The sequence below is a fragment of the Mastomys coucha genome, unplaced genomic scaffold, assembly GCF_008632895.1.
Source record: "Mastomys coucha isolate ucsf_1 unplaced genomic scaffold, UCSF_Mcou_1 pScaffold16, whole genome shotgun sequence".
In the NCBI taxonomy this organism is placed as follows: Eukaryota; Metazoa; Chordata; class Mammalia; order Rodentia; family Muridae; genus Mastomys; species Mastomys coucha.
This window is the reverse complement of record NW_022196898.1, coordinates 93,591,464-93,612,336: the sequence shown is the minus strand read 5'-3', so window position 1 is coordinate 93,612,336 and position 20,873 is coordinate 93,591,464. Positions and strand designations below refer to the sequence as shown.

Here is a 20,873-nt window from a genome sequence, read left to right as displayed (position 1 = left end):
AAGCTCTACTAAAAACAAAACAAACAAATAAACAAAAAGACTTTATCTATTTATGTTCATTTAAAAAATACTAATAGTGATGTATTATTTTAAAATACACAGTTAATATGTTTGGAGTTATTTAAAATTTATATTGAAAAAAATGTATGTATTTTCAGTATTGCTGTAGACCAGCACCTACATAAGCCTGTTCAATTCATTGTTGTTTTATATCAAACAATTATTGTTACAATATTTTATAAATTTTAAAGAATATAACAAAATTAAAAAAAAGAAAAAGAAAAACAAAACAAAACAACAAAAACCAAACAAGGTTGGGATTCATCCACTGAAGAATCGCAGGCTGGGCGACCGCAGGCTCGGCAGATCTAAGTGTTGAGCTGTCTAACTTTGGAAACTGTGTAACCGGGAAAGTTGGGGAGGACACCCATGTTTTGAAACTTCCTGTAGATTCTGAACTCTGATACCACACCAGAGTAGGAATTACCAGCCTAGACAACAATTTTAAGGAGTGCAAAGCCTCTGTATATCAGATAGTCTGTTTCCCAATTCACATTTTAATTGTGTAGTGATATCTTACCCTGAATTAAGGTCACTGTGAGATCAAAAGCTCACTTGATATAATTAAACAAATTTTATACTTTTCACAGCTTTTTAACATCATGTTAGATGTCTTGCTTAACCAACCCCTAGATTTGGATACAAGGCTATTTTCCAATGTTTGACCTTTATAAGCAATTAATATTTATATAGACATGACCAACTATAGGAATAATTCATGGTTTTCAGAATGAGCTAGAGGATGCCAATGCATCCCAAGGATTCTGATGGATCTTGTCAATCTGCTTGAAAGTGTTTGTATTCCTGTTCACCAGCACCATAGGAGGGTATAAGAGAAAATATCAATTAGAAATTCAATTGGATACCAAAGAAGAAAATTCAGCTTTCAACAATGCTAAAATTATATAAAAATTCAAGACAACCCGAGGAAGCCGTGCTGTGAGCGGTCTGCTTTTACCACTCCAAATCTGGAACCTCACTGTGGAGGGAGCACCACTCTCCCTCAGCACTGGAGGGAGCACCACTCTCCCTCAGCACTGGAGGGGGCACCACTCTCCCTCAGCACTGGAAGGAGCACCACTCTCTCTCAGCACTGAGCCCCCAACACCATGAAAGACCACTGTGAATTCTCATTCATCATTCTACCACGTGCCAGCTCTGCAGCAAGGCTCCATCTTTAAAGCAGAGACCTGGCCTCCCCAGACATGAAGTCGGATGGTGTCTCTATCTTGGATCTTGGACTTACCAACTCCAAAACTGTGAGAAATAAATTTTGTTTAAACATACCTAGTTCAAGTTACTTTAGTTATAGCCACAGGAATTGACCAAAACGCCACATGAGAAGTTTTAGTCATGCAATGATAGTCTTTCCTTTCACCAATTAAAAATGGTTTACACATTGTGTTATATGCTCTAGACGGCTAAGAAAATCATCTTTCTAACTTAAGTATAATGTTACTCTTGAGTGATTTTTTTTTTTAGGAGTATCATATACAATATAAGACTTCAGGTGTTGTAAAAAAAAAAAACCTCTTGAGTTTTTTCTTATTTCTTTAAAGAGATGTTAGATTTTTAGTTTCAGTTATTACATTTGGTCAAATCTGTTGTTGTGGGAGACAATAACTCCTCACAGATTGGTATTTCAAAAATTTTCAAATTCTACTTTTTTTCCATAAAAAGTAAGTTGAAGATTCCTGATGAATGGAATAATTGTTATGAGAATAAGAAATCTTTTGTCTTGAAAAAGTTGAGCTATCACAGGAAAACTATGATTTACAGATCTTATTCCAAGGAGGTCCCTCCTTGCTGCACACAGTTCTGTATCTGAGAGAGAGAGAGAGAGAGAAACAAAACAAACTAAACAACAACAAAACCAACGTGAACTTTCCAGCAGTGAGCACAGGTCAGGCCACAAAGTTGTGTTAGGACAAGAAAAAGCTCACAGTTATTTAATTGTAAACAATTACATGCACACAAACAGGAACACATGATTCTAAAATCCAAACAGCTTGAAAAGGCAGAATTATGGGTCATTGTTTAAATTCCATTTTTCTATTTCATCCATCCATCCATCCATCCATCCATCCATCCATGACACAGGATTTCTCCGTTAGCTGAGACTGTCCTGGAACTCACTGTGTAGACCAGGCTGGCCTCCAACCCAGAGATCCCACCTGCCTCTGCCTCTTGGGTGCTGGGATCAAAGCATGCATCACCACTGCCCTACGGCATCTAAAGACTTTTAAACAGGAGTTCACAAATGCTGCGTTCATTCTGCTTTCAGTTGTACATGCACTGCTCTGAAAAATAAGCTTAGCATTTAAAGGGAAAGTCTGGGAGACCGGTGTCTCAGGCAACCCTCACCAACCCTGCTCAATTAGGGTTTTTCACTGAGCACAGGATTAGGTGGGTTTTGTCTAAAAGCTTCAAGTCACCGTAAGACTGTCTATGCAGACAACTGCATCTGGACACCACCGTCACCATGGTGGCTTCCTCGCACTGCCACCTCATCGCCTGCGCTTGCTTCCAAGTTTTCTGGTGGTTCCCAGTGCAGATTAACCGTGCATTATCATATTCTCTAAGCTGGAAATCACCAAAAATCCTCGATAGCTTATAACTAATGGCCAACTGAGTATTCCTTGACCTCTCTCAGACCTTACAACATGATTCTGTGATTTCAAACAAGCGAATAAGTCATTTCGCTCCCAGCCTAAAGTGCTCTCTGCAAGGTACCTCTGAATAATTCAACTTGCCATCGCTTGGGGAAGTGAAGGCCATGATTCAGCATCTGCACAGACAGCCTGTAGCCCATTCCATGCCTAGGACTTGCTTCCACGTTAATGGGCGCGCTGGTGTCTGGCTCCCATCCCAGTCCACTCTGCTCCGACAGAGAAGGGAATCTGAGAGCCGTGGATTTGACAGATGAATGGGTGATCTGCTATGCCCCCTCCCCTAAACTGAAAAGTCTGAGTTAGGCGTCTTTACCTCCTTACACAGCAGTCGCTAAGCACAACCAGGGAGCTCCATCACTTATTAACTGCATTTTCTCAGTGGGTTAATACCAGCACTCTGGTCTAATTTCATTACTAATATTAAGTGTGCACCCCGGGCCAAGCGCTAGACTAAGCGTTTTACATGGATCACTACACTTCATCTTCCCAATATGATGCGCAGCCATTTTTCAGAAGAGGAAACAGCACCTGCTGGAGGTCACACGGCTGAGAAGCAGATGTCTCCACTTGGGCGGCTCTCCCAGAAGCCCACACTGCGCTGTGCTTCCTTTCCTTAGCCAAAAGCAACACCAGGCAGAACTGTGAGTCCCAGTTAAGCCTTATGGTAACGACCATGTTACTGAAAAAGATATTGAATTCACATTCAAAGACTGCCCCCCAATATAAAACACAGACGGACATTCTAAACAGCCCTTGGTCTCCTCCTCTTTTAAAATAGCCTTGGGATGGAGGGAAAAAGACATTTAAAAAAATGTGTTCGATTTTTACAGTACATGGGAAGCAGTCTGGTCTCGTCGACAATGCGAAGTCTTAACTCCGTGAGATCCCAGGTGCTGTTTGCTTTATTGCAAAGGGTTAGAGGAAGTTCTGGCCCAGACCCACAAGAGACACTAAACTTTGGAGCAGTGACCACAACTTCAAACTCCAGTAATGTAAGACTTCATAAAATGGTGGTTTGGAAAGTCTATATGCGGAATCCAAATGAAAACTTCACTAGCAAAGCTCTCATTTAGATTCTCCCCAACTTGTTTCTCTGAAAAAAAAAAAAAAAAAAAAAACAACCGATAACCAGGCAACTCGGAATGTGGAAACAATTATGGAGATGAAGCCGTCAGAAAACCACACAAGTCGCTTTTATTTCTGGCTGCTTCTTAAGAGACAAGTTGTTGCTTGGCTTTTCGGGAACACGCCCCTCTTCCAGAAGGAAACGAGGTACAGAGAAGATGGGGTGAGTCCCTGTCTGCATTTTCTCTCCCCATGGCCCACAAACATAGAACAACCCTCTGCTCGTTAGAAACATCATTTGGCGGGATTTGAACCTTAGTTTAGCTGTTACCTTAAGAATGCCTGCATAGGGCATCAAGTGAATTCAATAATTCATGGCAACAGCAAATCAGGACAGCAAGAACGATTTAGATGCACCTGTAATCCCTGGGGCTCACATGAGCCATTGCCTACTAGGCCTCTGCACTTGCTGCTCCCTCTGCAGCCCCCTCTTTCCCCAAGTGCCCACAGGGCTCGTTTTCACACCTCATTCCTGTGCAAATCACTTCATCAGACAGCCCTCCCTCATGGCTCTCTAAGCAGAAGCAGCCGGATGCTTCCCTGGGGTCATTCGCCCTGCCCTCTGATTTTATACCATTTCTCACCATCTGACAGTCTAGCTGGGGCCCTGCTTGCTCTCTCCAGAGAGAAGGTACATTTAGGAAGGCACGCATTTTGTGTTGTTTTGAGACACCCCTGGGCCCTGGAAGAATGCCCAACACACACACACACACACACACACACATGCACACACACACACACACACACACACACACACACACACACGGTCTCAGTAAATGTTTGTTAAATACAGGCTTAAGTGAAGAGACCCCACCGCCACCCATGCCTTGTGACTCTAACCTTCTAGACAAGCTGACCCGACTCCTCTCTTTCCCCAAATGTCTGCCCTCTAATTTGAGTCTGAGTCTTTCATTTCCCTGTCTTAACTTGGCACCAAACCCTGCCAGCAGAGAGGTGTGAGGACGGCATCTGCTGCCCTCGAATGTGGCTTCACACGAGCAGAGAGTCTGGGCGGGCTGAAGAGCAGCCCCACCACAGAGGATCCCTCGGGTGCAGGCCTCAGAAATGAGGGTTCCCCTTCGAACATAACTTTAAAAGAAAAAGAGAGCCAATTGTCGAAGTTGGACCAATCCAAGTCACAACACAAAGGAAGGAATTACAACCCGAAGCTGTAATTCCTATCCACACCTAGGGCTCCAATCTGGGTAAGTAGTTGGAATGAAGAGAAAGATGTCCCCAGTGGGCCAATCCCTAATGAATTACAGGTACACCACTTTAAGAACGGAAGCTTCGTGTCCAGTCCTTACGGCTTTATCTAGTGACCGCCTTTAAAAGACACCCTTTCAGAAATATGGACACAGAGAAAGCAGAAACTCTTCACTTGAGAAACAAGGCAAACATTTCAGTTAGATGACCAAGTTCAGTGTCAGCAGTCTGACGCTCTGTTGATAGTCAAACTCTTGAAACTGTGTGTGAGAAATAACCATTTATTTCGTGACCTTCTGAAGCAACCTCATCACTCTGCTAATCACGTTAAAAAAAAAAAGCAGAAAAATCTCGAGCAGAGGAGAACTCTTCAGAAGTATAAAAGTCTTCAGAAAGAGACACTCTGCACCACTCTCACAGGTAGAAGGTTTAACAACTGGACAGAATGTGTATCCTAAAGGCTAAGGAGAGCTGAACAAAATGAACATTTTAATAGCAATAACAGATCTGTGTCAGTTCAATAACCTTAACAAATGTACCGCATGGATTTAGGATTTAACAATGACAGCTACTGCGTCCTCTGTATGGGAATATGAACCAAGAAGCCTGCTGTGTGTTCAACATTTCTGCAAATCCAAAACGAGTTGTTACGAAATGTTTAAAAAAAAAAAATTAGAAGCACGGGAGAGGCTAACTCCATTATATTTACATAACTTCTTAGTAAATTGAGAACACCTGTTTTACCCCTGCCATGGTAAAATAAACAGGGAAGTAGCAGTTTGTTGGAGCTTATACATAAGCCGATAGTGTTGGTAATGGAATAGTAGATACCCCTGATAATCTTAGATAAAGCTAGTGTGTTCACTGTAGGGGTGCTTGCTAAACGGAAGGCTGCCACAGAGCTAGTCCCCATTTTACTATAGATACCCCATCATTTCTCTTCAGTCATCTGAGCCCTCATCTGGTACTAAGTCTGTATCTTTGACTGGGACCCCTAAAGTCATTCTGGCGCAGACCTGTGCCCCTTACCAGCAGCAGTCTCCACCGTGTTTTCTGCACAGTCCCTTAGGTCTCAGGGGAGTGGCCACACAGAGCACCAGCAAATGCCCATCTGGTGTGACTGGGAAAATCCCTAATAAAATGAGAAACTGGAATTAAGGGGGATGAGTCAGTCAAGTGCTTGCAAACGGAGGATTTGATTCCTAGAACTCATGTATTCAATAAAACTCATATACATCCAAGTGTAAAGGTATATGCTTGCAGTCCCAGAGCTGGAGAGGAGACAGGAAAATCCCTGTGACTCATTGGCCAGCCAGCCTGGCCTCATTGGTTATCTCCAGGTTAACGAGAGGTCCTGTCCCCCCCAAAGATGTAGAGAGCAACCTAAGGAGACCCTAGAGGCTGTCCTCTGAGTTCACATGTGTGTACTCTCCCTCCCCAGTCCTTTCTGTGTCTCTGTCTCTGTCTGTCTGTCTGTCTCTGTCTCTGTGTCTCTCTCAGAAATTGACGTGCCCAAGTCATCACTAACTGAGAGATGGGAGCATTCAGGACAAACTGCAGGCAGGCTTAGCAGAATAAACAGGTTACAGCGTTAGAACAGCCTGCAGAGTCCTTGAGGCAGGGAGGGTAGCGTGAGATGTGTCAGGAGTTCACCTACCACCCCTCTCCCTAGGGAGTGCGTGGACTTACAGCCTTTCCTACACGCCACAGCTTCTGCCCTCGGGCTTGTTTAATAAACAGCTGTAATCAAAGCCATTGTTGCCCAGATGTTCCTGATGGCTGAGGACCGTCTTAAGTCCCTTGACTAAACAGGAAGCAGCAGAAACACAGGAAAGACAGAAAAACACATGGATTTTATACGATCAACAAATTTTCTGACTTTGTTTATCCAAATGTAATGTAAATCTTTAATTGTGTTTACTTTGTTATGAAATTATAATCCCTATCTAACTCATTAAGGTAGCAGAGATAGGTTTTGACTTTTGACCCTCATTTTTTTTATGCTAGACAAATGTTTCAAATTAGTATTATTTATATGTAACTCCTTTGACAATCCTTAGATCACTATATAATCACACTTCGGTGGCTTCATTGTTCAAAGGAGTTGAGAATATAAAAATTAAAAGTGTAGTCAGTCATACAAAAGAAATACATCTTGTAACCAAAGACTTTTTTTTTATCTATATAAGATATTTAAAAAAAAACTTTCACGTAGCAGCCTTGACATCAATGACTTCCCATGAGAGAGAAATTATTATTTCCTCTTAGTGTAAAGTCTGCAATAGGCAAATTTGTGGTGCAAACCTTCTTATTGTCATCTAGCTGTGTACCACATCCCCTCATGTGGCTCTCTTTAGTCTCCAAAGGACGTTCGGGAGTCCCTTGCTCTGCAGGGCTTGTCCCACGCTGCCCAGTCGCTGGTGGTCTGCAGTGGTTCCTTCCTGCTTCTGGAAGGCTTGACCACCCAGGTGAGCACCTGAGGGCAACCTCAGTCTCTGCACAGAAAGGAACACTTCAAGCCAAGGCGGTGGCAGCAGCAAGTAGTTCTGGCTGAGGCTTCCCTGGGGAAGACACTTTTAATACCGAGCAAATCCCTATCCCTGACAGGATAGCTCCTGCTCCACTTCCCGCTTGTCCGCATTCACAACTCATGCTTTCCTGGCAATAAGGCACCAGCTGCTCAGTAAGAGATAGGAGGGAGGGACCACGTTGATTTCAGGCCACCATCTCTCCAGGTTGCTGTCCATGTGCTGGCTCACTTTCTACCGAGCAGCCCTCCCCTCCAGAGTGGGAAGGCCCTGCCTGAGTGTTAGCTGCTCCTTAGTGGCTCAGAATTCCCTATCACTTCTTATGAATTCGCGTGAGTCAGTTCCCAGCCAGTTGCTACTTTGTTACAACCACTTTCCTGTGCGTACAGGCAGGTGGAGGATGACGGACATGACAGACAACCTCTGGGTGTCATACTTAGATACCCCATCCACATCCTTTAAAGGAAAGATCTCTGATTAACAACTAAGCTGGGATGGGTGGCCAGTGAGCCCCCAGTGTCTGCAGCCCTGGTGCCGGGCCAGCGCTGGCATTACAAGGTCATGCCACTATGCACAGTATTTTTATGTGGAATCTTGGAGCAGAGCTCACATCCTGATTCGTGTAAGGAAACATTTCCAATGGCACTACCTCTGCAGCCCAAAGTGCTGATTCTTTCTAGCTTCTAGATTTAAACGGTGTGTCAAAAACGCTTTAGAAACTACATCGTGTACGCATTTCCTGCCTAGGTATCTATCTTCACCATCGGGTCAAGAGTGTTTTAGGGCACTGACATCATCTGTGCCTCTAATGTTCAGCGCAGTGTAGAGTAGTAGATATCTAAGAAATGTTTAGCTGGGTTGTGAGTGTCCATTGGTTAGAAGGAGATGAGATGGAGACTAACTGTTCTGTGTTGTATGATGCCTGGGTACCACATCAGGGTACCTAGAACAGGCAGGCAGGCTGAGAAATACCTGGCCCCCTCCTTAGGCCGTCAACATTCTCCACTAAATATTTATGTCTAACCCCATGTCTAAGGTTGTTTGTAAGCAGAGCTGGTGTCCTGTCTCCCACTTAGAAATACAGATACAAAATCTTTTTGGGAACGGGCACAGATTTTGTGATACATTTGGTCTGAAGATTTCCCTAGACCTGTTTCCAGCTTTCCGTTCATGGGCCCAAGATGGCGTCTTCTTGACACTCCCATGCTTGGCCTGACTGGACTCTCCTGCATTTTCCACATTCTCCTCCACACTTGGCTTTCTGTTTTCTCACCAGCCTTGAGCTATAGACAGCCTTGGACTGGTTTTCAGCCCTCTCTTCTTTTGCCTTTGAACTCCCTTCCATGAAAAGATTGTTGCACAGGCTGGAGAGATGGCTCAGCAGTCAAGAGCACTGGCTGCACTTCCAGAGGACCTGGGTTTGATTCTTAGCACCTGCATGGTGGCTCACAACCATCTCTAACTCCAGTTCCAGGGTATCTGCTGCCCTCTTCTGACATCTATGTGTTACACATAGTGTACTGAGACATATGGTGCATGTGGTACATAAGCACATGTGAGACACACTTTCAGACATGTCTACAAGGGTCCTGACTACTACAGTATTCCATGGACCTGGACTTGTCCCTTGCTGGGCACTCTGGCATAGCCTTGTGGATCCTAACTTAGTTCCCTCCCTGGATACTTGTTTCCTGGACTTCCTCTAAGAATGGATCTCAGCGTCTCACTTGAACTTCTCATTATTAACCTCACTACACAATGTGCCACCCGACCATCAGGTTGCTCTAAAGGTCTAGCAGGACCCCAGTCTCCATTGCTAAGGAGCCCCTGTTCTGCACGATGGACACTAAGCTAATGGTTGTTTCTAACTCCTCAGCCCCTAACTACAGATTACTCTGAATTCTCATCTCTTTGAATTATTGTTTAGCCTTAGCCTCCATAGCACAACTATCAAATTGTGCTTTATCCTTCTCACATGTACGTGTGTGTGTGTGTGTGTGTGTGTGTGTGTTAGTGGGTGTGCATGCGTGCACACATGGAACATGGTGTGTTCACCTGCATGTGCATGCAGACCATCTAGAATCAGGAATCTCTCCACATATTGTTTCAAACATGGACTCTCATTAGCCCGGAAGTTTATCAAGTGGGCAAGGCAGGTGAGCCAGCGAGCTCCAGGGTCCCAGCTGTCTCCACCTCCCACCTCACCAGGTACACGTGCTGCACCTCACCTTTTACGGAGCTTCTGGGATTAAACTCGGGTCTTCAGAAATGCAAGGCAATCTCCTTACCAATACAGCCATCTCTCTAGCCCATTGTATTTGTTTTGTTTCTTGCAAAGGTGTAATCTTGTAGCCCAGACCCTACCTGTCTTGATCTCCCAGCCTCCCTGTAGCTGGGTGACCACTGAGCATATAGGAAATGAGCTCTGTACAAGCAGCCCACAAAACTAGTGCCTGCTCCTCTATCTTCTTCCCCACCTGGGCCCAGCACTGAACAGAGAAGCAAGATAAAGACACAGGGACAAAGCCCTGAGACATCGGAGATGAATACCACTGTAGACTCACTTCCATGGCGGGGAGATACTTAAAAAGACTTATAGCAACTTGATGTTACAAACTAAAACTGCAGGGCAGGTGGAGTCTCTGAAAGTACACTGATCTTCAGTAGAAAGGCTTTCTCTTCATTTCTCTTTTTGTTTCTTTTATTGGTGCCATGGCCTGAACCCGGTGCCTTGCAAAGCCTAGTCAAGCATGTTACCATTGAGCCACACCTCCCCTTTTAAATCAGATTTGGTAAGCAATGTCACAGTGTGTTCTACATAAGCAAGATGAAAGGAGCCCTTAAGCTTGAACTTGCAACAGTACTGAATGGCTCTGAACAAGAGCGAAAGATAAACTCCTGTTTTCTTCAGGCCACCACACTTGAGACATCCTTGCTTGCAGCTCCAGATGATGGATTACAAAGAACCAGAGCTTGAGGGAGTGGCTGCTCCTTGTGGCTTTTAGTAATGTACTACCAGAGAGATATAATCTCAGGTGAGACGTGCCTGTTTGTGAGCAAAGGTAGAAGGGAACGGGAAGCATCTAGCAGCTGAGGGCCTCGGAGTATTGGAAAACATGGCTGCGTTTCTAACCTCAAAGAGTGGGAATTTTCACAAAGCACTCATGGTCATTACAAGGCCTTTTAGATGATCCAGTGGGACCAGGGGGAGAAAGGCTTATAGTGGATGAGAGTCAAGGTACATCCTCCCTCCCATGTCCACATCTCAGAAAAACCTCAAAGTGGATGCCGGCAGGAGAATGGGAGCGATAGGGTAAGTGGAAGCATCCAAGCCAGAAAATAGGGATGCTTGAGAACAGAACTCACAGGTGGTAGCTATCGTAGAGAACTCACTCGAAGCAAAACAAACGACAAAAACAAAACACAAGAAATTGTATTGGCAAGAAAGTCACTGCTTGATCACGTGGTTTTCAACACTCACATTAGAAGTGGCCAGAGAGCATCAAGGTCAGACTCTCTGGACTCTGGAAGGCCACCTTCACAAATCACTCCTCTGCTGGGAGAGCTCATAATTCCTGCGCAGCATCTGCAGGTCTCTGTCGCTGCTACTTGTCCCTGAGCATTCTGAGTGTGAGCTGTAACTGGTTTTTTTTTTTTTTTTTTTTCATTTCTTCTCCATAGTAGGGCAAGTTCACCATCCAATACAAGAAAACGAAGCACTGGTATTTGGAATAGATTAGAGAAGGGGTAGCCGGCACTGGGTAGTCCTCACAATGCAGTGGGGGTAGGATAGTGAAGAGCTATCTGCTGGCCCTGCGTCAGAGGTGGGCTCCTCCTCCTAGAAACGGCTCTGTCCAACATCTGCTGACCTATCCATCGCCCCTTCCTTTTTCTCAAAAACTGGCATGCTTTTTAAAAGCACACAAGGTTACCAAAAGGACCAAATCAAAGCGAGGCATCCACACAGCACAAAAGCCCGCCCTCCAGAAGGCTGTCAAGGAAAGCCAAAAGGCATAGGGCTCACAGAGGAGGAGGCAAAGCTGCCTTTGTTCACAGATGGTAAGATCTTTTGTGTAGAGAACTCTACAGACTCAATGAGTCTCAGAATGAATAAACAAATACACTTGTCAAAGCTGCAAAACAGAAGGCAGCCACACAAAGCACATTCATTTCCATACACTCATAGTGAACAATCACAACAAAGATTAGGAAAGCAATTACATTCATAATATCATCAAAACAGAGCCAAACACCAAGAAATAAGCTCAGCCAAGGACACAGAAACTTGCTCACAGAAGACAATAGAACACTATTGAGAGAAATTAAAGAAGGTACAGATAAGAAATGGAAAAAAAAAAACACCTCATGTTCATGGGTCAGAGACCTAAATTTATTAGAATGTCCCAGACTACTCAAAGTCATCAATAGATTCAATTCAGAAAACAAAACAAAACCCTTTGAAATTCGTATAAAATCGCTAAATGCTCAAGTGATCTTAGGAAAGATCAAAGTTAGAGAAGTCACACTTTCTTATTTCAAACCATATTACATAGCCATTGTAACTAAAATGGTACGGTACTGGCAAAAGACAGACGTAAAGATCAACGGAACAGAAAAGGGAGTCCAGAATAAATGTCTGCATAAACATCAACTGGGGTTTGACGAATGTAACAAGAATATAAGGTGTGGAAAAGTTCGTTCTTTGACAAATAGCACTATTCACATTGCCAGTGAGCATGGCCCATGGAACCAGTTAGCCTCTTAGAAGCCTTGCTTATCATGGCATAAGAATTTATCCCATGGGGCTTCTTTGTGCCTTTATTTGCCCATCTGCAAAATGGAAACAATAAGAAAGCCTTCTTCCGAAGGCTTTTGGGAGATTCAATGTGTTTAGAACATTCTCACACTCTGTAGCCTTGATTACTGCTGTCATCAGCAGGGCCTAAATACAGATGTTCCCTCTAGAGGCTCAGCTTTTTGGTTAGTGAAGGGGGACGAAATGGAGCACAGGCACGTTGGTTGGGATGAAGTGAACTTGAGGTGAACGTCACAGCGATCCATAATCCTGTTCCTTTCAAAGTCTAGAAAGTTCAGAGTCAAGAGGCCCCCAAGGCTGGCTGTGGAGGAGGGGTGGGTCCAAAAGATAGTGTCAGGGAAGAAAGCAAAAGGGATCAATTTGCTCTGACCCGTGGGTGGGGGTGGGCCATCATTACAGCCACCGCCTCCTCTCCTTCCTGCTTTGTTCAGAGCCCAGTTGATACTTTGTTATCACCAGTGGAAAAAAATAAGGCTCTGGGTGGCTACTGGAGAAAGGACTTTGTGGCAGGCTGCCTGAATCCCTGATGTTTAGCCCTGTAACTGCAGACAGTTTCCAACTTAAATTGAGTGAATTTAGGATTTTTTTTTTTTTTTAACTTTAGGATGCCCATTCCATAGATAATGTGAACTTCAAATTGTGAATTTGGACGGGTTTTCTAGGCTAGACCTATATAGTGTGATGGCCTCTCCCATGGCCAGGCAGTTCACATGGCTTCCAGCTATCTGTGAAATCTGTGCTCCACAGTGTACTATGTCACTAAGAGATGGTGCTTGGTGGGTAGGGTGTATCAGAGGCATTTCAACCTGTGACACTCCTAGTTACTGCATGGCTAACGGGACACCAAATTCAAGCTTTTGCTGACCTCTTCTGTCACAGCACTGGAGCTGCTTATCAGAATGCACCATCTTTCACTGAGTTCCTGTCCCTTCCCTTCTGATCATACTGGGAGATGCTGGTTCGAGGGACAGGCTACAAATGGGGCACTAATTCACTCTGACCGGCTCCCCACTTTCTGGCCCTTTTCACAGTACTAACTCTCAAAGTCTCTTGTTTTAGCCAATTTTCTCTTCATATAAAAAAATAGAAAACGCAGAATTGTTCTCTATAATGATGTTAATGCCTTCCACAAGCTTTTTATTGATTCCAGAAGAAATATGATCTGGTTGTAATTTAAAAAAAAAAAACCAAAAGATCAATTTTATAAGTGCATCTTTTCCTTAAAAATTTGCCCAGAGTTTCTCAGGGAAAAGCTCTTTTGACAAAATGGAAATGTCAAAATGAAATTAAACCCATTACAGAAGACATTAGTAATTAGTTACTGTTCCTACTTCAGAGCAAGCTCGGAGGAGAGTTTACATATGTCCAGTACAATGAATGATTAACTTTTACGAGGCAAGAGACTTCAGTTATCTGACAAGGATAAATTAAAGTAGAAATGAACCGGAAAACTCCTGGGGGCTCTCCGTGGAAATGTAACTTTCTGCCTTCTTTGGCTTTCCTCTGGTTGACCCTGGGATCTGAATTTGTGGAGAGCCGCAGGCGTGTGGTATACAGGTTCCTAGGGACTCCTAGGGATCACTGGATGATTCCTCTCTTCCCTGCCCATGCAAAGACATTTATAAGGCTACAAATTCCCTCAGAAAGCTCGTTAGAGAGAGCAGAAAGCTTCAGCCAGGGCCATTTCCATCCTTGTCCCAAAGAAACCCCAAGACATTTAGAGATACCGTCAGTGACTAAGGATGCAGCACACGAGCCACGTAGGTCAGCACAAAGAGCCGCAGAGCCAGGAAAGCAGGTGGCTGCAGAGTAGCCGGGGTGGGGGCCTTCATGGCAGGGAGACTGGTGGCTCTGGGCACACAAGAAGAAACATTGGTGATAACAGAAATCAAGTCTCCAATTGCCGGAGAAGCTCTGCACACATAGACAAGGGAAAAAGAAGATTCTTCTTGGGTCTTACATTACAACTGTCATTTATAGTATGCAGCCAAATATTGAGGTACACACAGTGTGTGTGTGTGTGTGTGTGTGTGTGTGTGTGTGTGGTGTGTTTACTTCCCAGCTCTGTCTTCAGAGACTTATAGAAACCATCACAGGTCAGGCAACAAGGGGCACACAGGCTTTGCATATGTCAGTGTCTTCTGACTCATCTCCCATTGCACATTGTATCACTAGGCTCATTCCCCTGACATCCAGCCACTTTGTACCTCCCCATGCCCACGGCCTCCGACCTGTAGGGCACTGCTGAGGGCTATCCTCCCTAACTTTGTAATATGTAGGGGTAATTTGCCAAGAAGGCAGATTTTAGGTGCTTTTCACACATATGTACACATGCACACACACACACCTCACAAATATAAGTCTATGAGATGAAGGTATGTTAGCTTGCTTAATGATAGACATCATTTAATGATGTCTATGTGCATTGAGATAAGTAAACCAAGACATCATATCAAAACCTTAAATATACACAGTTTTAAAAGAAGAAAATCACATTATCTACTAAAAGAAAGGACAGACTAGTTTAGAGAAAGTACAAGATGGACCGGGAACATATTGTGGCAAAAAGGAAAAAAAGAAAAGAAGGGAGGAAGGAAAGGGAAGGAAGGAAGGAAATAAGGTTCAATAAATGACAAAAATGCAGGGTCAAGCAGCACAGAATGTCCAGCGAGTGCAATATAAAGATCAAGATAAACACAAACATAAGATTTCAAAGTAATGAATACAAAGGGAGTCTCCTGAGTGTTTCCTACTGTAAGTGAGTGCAAGCTGAGAAGGCGAATTCCTCCTCACAGGAGAATGCCAACTTACTCATGGAGACGTGGTGGGAAGGATGAATCACGCCTGGCAGCCCTCACAGACATGACTGACTCTTGTAGGAGCCATCGGCACAATGCGGACGGTCAGTGAGGGACAGCCCATCAGCAAGAGTCTAGAATCCTTCCCAATCAGGCAATAATAAACTCAGAAATGAAAACAGGCTGGTTTAAGGTGGGGCGACCTGGCAGACACAAAATAAAGTGGTGATCAAGGTCACTATCCCAGAGAGGAGAAAACATGGCTACACGCACCCTCTGTTTTAAGAGGCCGAGAATGGAGCTTTATGTTTCAACACTTGCACTAGCAGTCAAGACTTGAGTCTTGAAGCGAGGCCAAGGGATTGCCTTAAAGTTTCACTCATGAAACACTTTCACTTCTTTTACTAAGGCTGTACATTTGCTTGGAACAGCCTTTGGGCAACTCTGCATGCTTATTCACAGCTATATGACATCCATGTTCCATTTCCCTGCCACTGGCCAAGACATCCCTCTGTAACTCCACAAGTCAGCACACGGCTGATTCAAAGCTGGGGCTCGAAGAACCCATCCTAGTGTCTCAGAAACAATAGAGATTCAAGGCTGGTGGATGAGCAAACAGAGAGCCTGCCTCACAATCTTAGGAAAGAATGAGGCTGGCTGTTCTGGTGGGTAGCATACAGCCTGTCGCTTCTGACGAGGGGAGATAAGACCTGTGAGAATGGGGGTGATAGCAGTAGTCAGGGGACAAAGCGTAGGCAAACAGGACAAGTTAGGGGGCAGGAGTTACACAGACAAACCAGAAAGGGGAATAAAGAAGAAGATCTAGACCTGGAGGACCGTGATGAGGAGGTGGCTACAACCTGGGATGTAGGAACCTTTCTTTCCCTTAGGCAAAACTATTATCCTGGCTCCTGGTTATGTGAAGTCTTTCTGACTGAAAGAATGAATCTCCAAGAACTGGCCTCTGGCCCTGCTATCACTCTGCAGAGTGATAGTAGCCTTAAAAACTCAAGGCATCAGGATGTCACAGGGTGTGACAGAGAGGATGATGCAGGGCCTGGAGCCATGTCTACCCTGTCTAAACTTCTGTTCCCATTCTCTTCCTGGCTTTAAGAGGGTAGCTAGCTCCTGGGGTTCATCCATCATGAACTGAGGTAAGAGATGCTCTTTCACTTTAAAGAGTCCTGGAACTTTGCTCTGTGCCTCCCCTTGTGTATGGTTAGGTAACCTCGGTTCAGCAATTAACTTCCTATGCAGGGCAGTTTCTTAAGCTCTGCTTACAATTCCCAAACTGAAATCTAATTGCGACCTCAAGGAACAGGAGAGGCCAGGGGAGAGAGGGCAATAATGTCCACTTGATTCTGAAGATACCCACAGGAATATCATGAGTGAATCTGCCTGGAATGGTCCACATCTGGATGCCCTGCCTCTTTAATTCCCTAGTTATAAGGCCCCTCTCAGAGTGCAATGCTCGTACATAGGACTTAACAGGACCTATCACTAACCCATGTATGTAAATGGACAAGCAATAATAGTCCCCATCATACAAATGACCAGACCAACTAAAAAAAATGACAAGTCGTATATTTAAAATCGTAGATCCCACAGATGTGCTGAGGCTGCCATAAGAACCTAGGCCTCTCATATTCCAAACACCTCTAGCCCATCATGGACAAAGCACGTGCTCTAGACTGGTGCTTCTCAGCCTTCCTAGTGCTGCAGCCCTTTAATAAAGTTCCTCATGCTATGGTGACCCACAAACATAAAGTTGTTTTCATTGCTACTTTGTAACTGTGATTTTGCTATTATAAATTACAATGTAAATGTCTGATATGCAGAAGGTCTTAGGTGATCTCTGTAAAAGGGTCACTCAACCATCCAACAGGGTCGTGACCCACAGGTTGAGAACCTCAGTGTTAGGTGGTTATGGCAATAACGCCCCATCTTCACCACCTCCTCTCACCCAAGGTAAGGATGATACGTCATCAGGACCGAGAGGCTTGGTGCCTAGAGAGAGCACTAGACAGACACGGGCAGGCCTGTTGTAGGTTAGAGATGAAATGTCTCCCATAGGTACTGGGGCTATAGGGGACAAGGCCTAGTGGGAGGAAGCGCGTTTTCCGAGGGAGGACCCTTGAGGTTTATAGCAGTGTTTCTCCCCCCACCCCCGTGTCCCGATTCCCCAGTGTCAGCAAGCATCCCTGTTCCTGATACTATTTACCATAATGGGCTACGCTCTCAAATCATAAGACAACATAAATCTCCACCCCATAACTTTCTGTCAAGCCTGTGGTCACAGCAGTGAAGAAAAAAGGAAATAATCCAAGGTCCTCTTCCAGGAAGGCGGGCAGCACACGAGAGAAGTGTGGGTGCTTAAGTCACCCGTGGATTGGAACCTCAACACACTCTAACTGGAACAATGGACAATCGTGGCTGGGTTTATGTGAGCGTCAGGTCATTAATGCTTAGGAGGGAAAGGGCAACCGTGATCTTGGCACTCTCTGTGTATGAGGGAGCCCTCCTGTCTTCTCTTTTAATCTTGGGAGTTGAGTGTAATCTTCAGTTTTACAGATGAGCAAATTAAGGCCTAGGGAAGTAAAAACAATGTGCCTAAGATTACAAAGCCGGACTGGCTGGAAAGCCTTGGTCTTCCTCGTATCCCACCTTAATAATACCACGAGTCTGGTCTGAGTCATTTAAAAGGTTACAATCAGACTTAACCCCTTACGCCCCTTGGGCCTATCACAAGCCAGAAAGCAGCTGAACTAATATAGATGCCAAGCGGACTGGCTAATGGGTCATCTGAGTTATATCAATTCACACTCAAGTTAGAATGATTTACCCCTTGGCCCAGCCCAAAGAAGCAAGAGGGTGGCTTAAGTTATGAGAGACGCTGATCCTTAGGAGGAAGATGGGGAGCTTAGGGAAGAAGCAGTCCACCCCACCCTTGGGCATGAGTGTTGGACTTTCAGAGAGACAGAGACAGACAGAGACAGACAGACAGAGACAGAGAGAGATTGGGGGGGAAGGCAGACATTACCAGTGTACATCTCAAGTTCAGAGGGAGCTACCTGAAAAATCATCTCACATTTAATGTCTTCATGAATGAAAATGTATGTAAATACGTTTTTATTAAGCATCTTAAAGAAGTAAGAGGGTGGCTTAAGTTATGAGAGACACTGATCCTTAGGAGGAAGGATCGACCAGCCAGACCAAGGTAGAGCTAATCTGATACAAAGATTTGCCCTTGCTGAATGCGTTCAGCAAGATAGAGAAGCATGGTATTCCTCTCTAGATCAAAGAAAAGCATCAAGGTTTTGAATACTAAAGAATAAAAAATATTAATAGGAAAAAAAATGTCCTAAACGATCTATTTCACTACCTATATGGTAGTGACAGGCAGCGCAAGCATTGTCCCACGATTAGATATCCAGGGTCACAGGATCTCAGGGTGTGGGACCCCTCCTAACAGGAAGCATTTGCTGGTTAGAGTTTTTTAAGAATGGCTTAGTTTGCTTAGACAAACAGTATTAACTGAGCAAAAGCTGTTCTGACTGAGTCCCTTCTGGTGGGATCCGAGAGGGGAATTCTAATCATGTGTCCACTGGACTCCAATCACGTCATGGATGTGAACCCAGAGCTCACAGTAACTGGATAAGCGACTATTGGTACAGAGTGAATCCCAAGAACTCTCTTCAGCAATTCAAAGCGGGGCATTAAGAAAAGAACCCGGCATGCGCTCAACTTTCACCCACTTGCAAAAAGGAGTCTGTCTGGGTCTAACATTCACTTTGTCCTCAGACTTACAAATTACAAGAAGGAGCCCTGCTAATGCTAATGTGACATTCCAAGACCAGGAGTTAGGCAGGAGAAAACTTCAATGACAGGCGCAAATTATGAAGCATTTAGGGAAAATCATCCCATTTACAAATTAACCTCTAAGTGCTTTGGAGGGCCATGTCCATGAGCTCATTAATAAAACTAAATTGTTTCCAATATTCAGCCCGTCCTCAGATCACAAGCCTGAGAAAATCCTAAGCAGTTTCTGATAGCCTCAACTCGCACAGAGAAGGCAATGAAGAAACTGCTACAAAACAAAGCACCGTTGTGGCCCGTGGTGTGGGAGATCCGGGGGACCTTTGGCGCATCCCGCACAACTCTGATAGCGTTGGAGCTGGGTATGGTAACTATTTTCCAAATCTTGAGAGGCACGCACTCGGCTTGAGCCAACAGACGGCCACACCGGTGAAACTGCACGGTGGAAAATGTCACCTCCCAGGGTTCTGGGGGAGAACCCGTTTCCCATCACCATGCAACTTCCCAGAGTTTGGAAAGAAGCGCCCCTGCAAAGCGTGGCGCGATGGAGCTGGGCTTCGGTGCTCCCGGGCCCATCAGTCCGCAGCCAAGGCCGATGCCATAGGGCTTTAGCATCTGCATTGCTTTGGGCTCTAGGGAAACACGAAGTGGGAAAGGGCAGGGTACGCCACACACCGCGGAGAAAGTTCCGCTCTGGGAGTTTGGAGAAATGGATTGGAAACCAGAGAACCCTCCAAAAGCCCCGGCCGGCAGAGGCTCCGGGAACCCCCATCCCGCGCCGCGCACCGCACTCACCGCTGTCACTCGTCCGCGCCGCCGAGCCCGGGAGCCGAGCGTCCCGCCGCTGGCGCATGCCCTCGGGGGAGCGCGACGGGGCGAGCGGGCTCCGGCCAGCCAGCAGCGGAGGACGCGGAGCAGGCAGAGCCGAGCGCCTGCTCTCCAGCGTCCGCGGCGACGCGCCGGGACTCACTCTGCTAGGGCGAGGGGGTGGAGAGGTGGAGGGCGGCCCGGTCCCGCCCGCCCGCCAGCCCGCCAGCCCGCCCGTCCCGTGCGTCTGCCAGTTCCCACGGGAGCGCGCCCCCCGCCGGCCAGGCTCGGATCCGCAGAGGGCCCACGGTCCAGGGAGGCGCCCTGCAGAAGCTTGGCTGGGGACCTGGTGCCCATGGGTGGCCAGCTCCTAAAGGGTACCTAAGGTTTCCTAAGGGGACAGTAGCATCTAGGGGCCCTACACAGAGAGCCATACCTCAGAAGGACACCCGGACGGAAACGCATTGCTCTGCCCTCTCTCTATGATACCTGTTTTGAGTGTCTGCTGGGAAGCATATCCCTACCTGTGGGAGGCAGGCTCTCAGCCAGGACCGAACCTGATACCCTAAAGCCTGAACCCCAAAGCTGCCCTAGAGTTCAGGCAACCCCAGAGGCCAAGAACAGTCACCTTTCTGTTACAACAGGAAGCAAAGCCTGTTTAAGCTTCTCCTGGGAGTTGTTTTGGCCTCCCGCAGGGAACGGTTTCAAAACTGACCCACCTTTGGTAAAGGCCATGGAAAGGAAAGCAAGTGCGAAGGCTTCTCTGCCCTAAAAACCAGGTTCCGGGTCCCAGCATGCTGGAAGGTGGGCCTTCCTGGTAAGCTTAGGAGAAGATACTGTGAAGTGAAAAGTCATTCCCAGGCAGCCTCGGACACTAGGGAAACGTAGAGTGTGGGTTCGGAAGTACTTCGCCATCCATTCAATCATGTGCATTCAGTGGGATCCTTCTCTGTGCCATTGATGGCTCAGTTGGTAAAGTGCACAAGTTCAGATTGAGTTTGATCCTCAGCCACCATGAGCCATCATGGCTGCACCTACCCACAAG

At 45.6% G+C, this 20,873-nt stretch overlaps 1 protein-coding gene across 1 annotated transcript in view; it reads right to left on the bottom strand.

Moving 5' to 3' along the window:
• Lpar3 (lysophosphatidic acid receptor 3) overlaps positions 1-20,017 on the bottom strand; it is a 71,741-nt gene extending 51,724 nt beyond the window's left edge. Inside the window, exon 1 of the mRNA XM_031375762.1 lies at positions 19,817-20,017. The gene's annotated coding sequence lies outside the window, so the exon portion shown is untranslated. The remainder of the gene's footprint in view (positions 1-19,816) is intronic.
• Between the last annotated feature and the right edge of the window lie 856 nt (positions 20,018-20,873).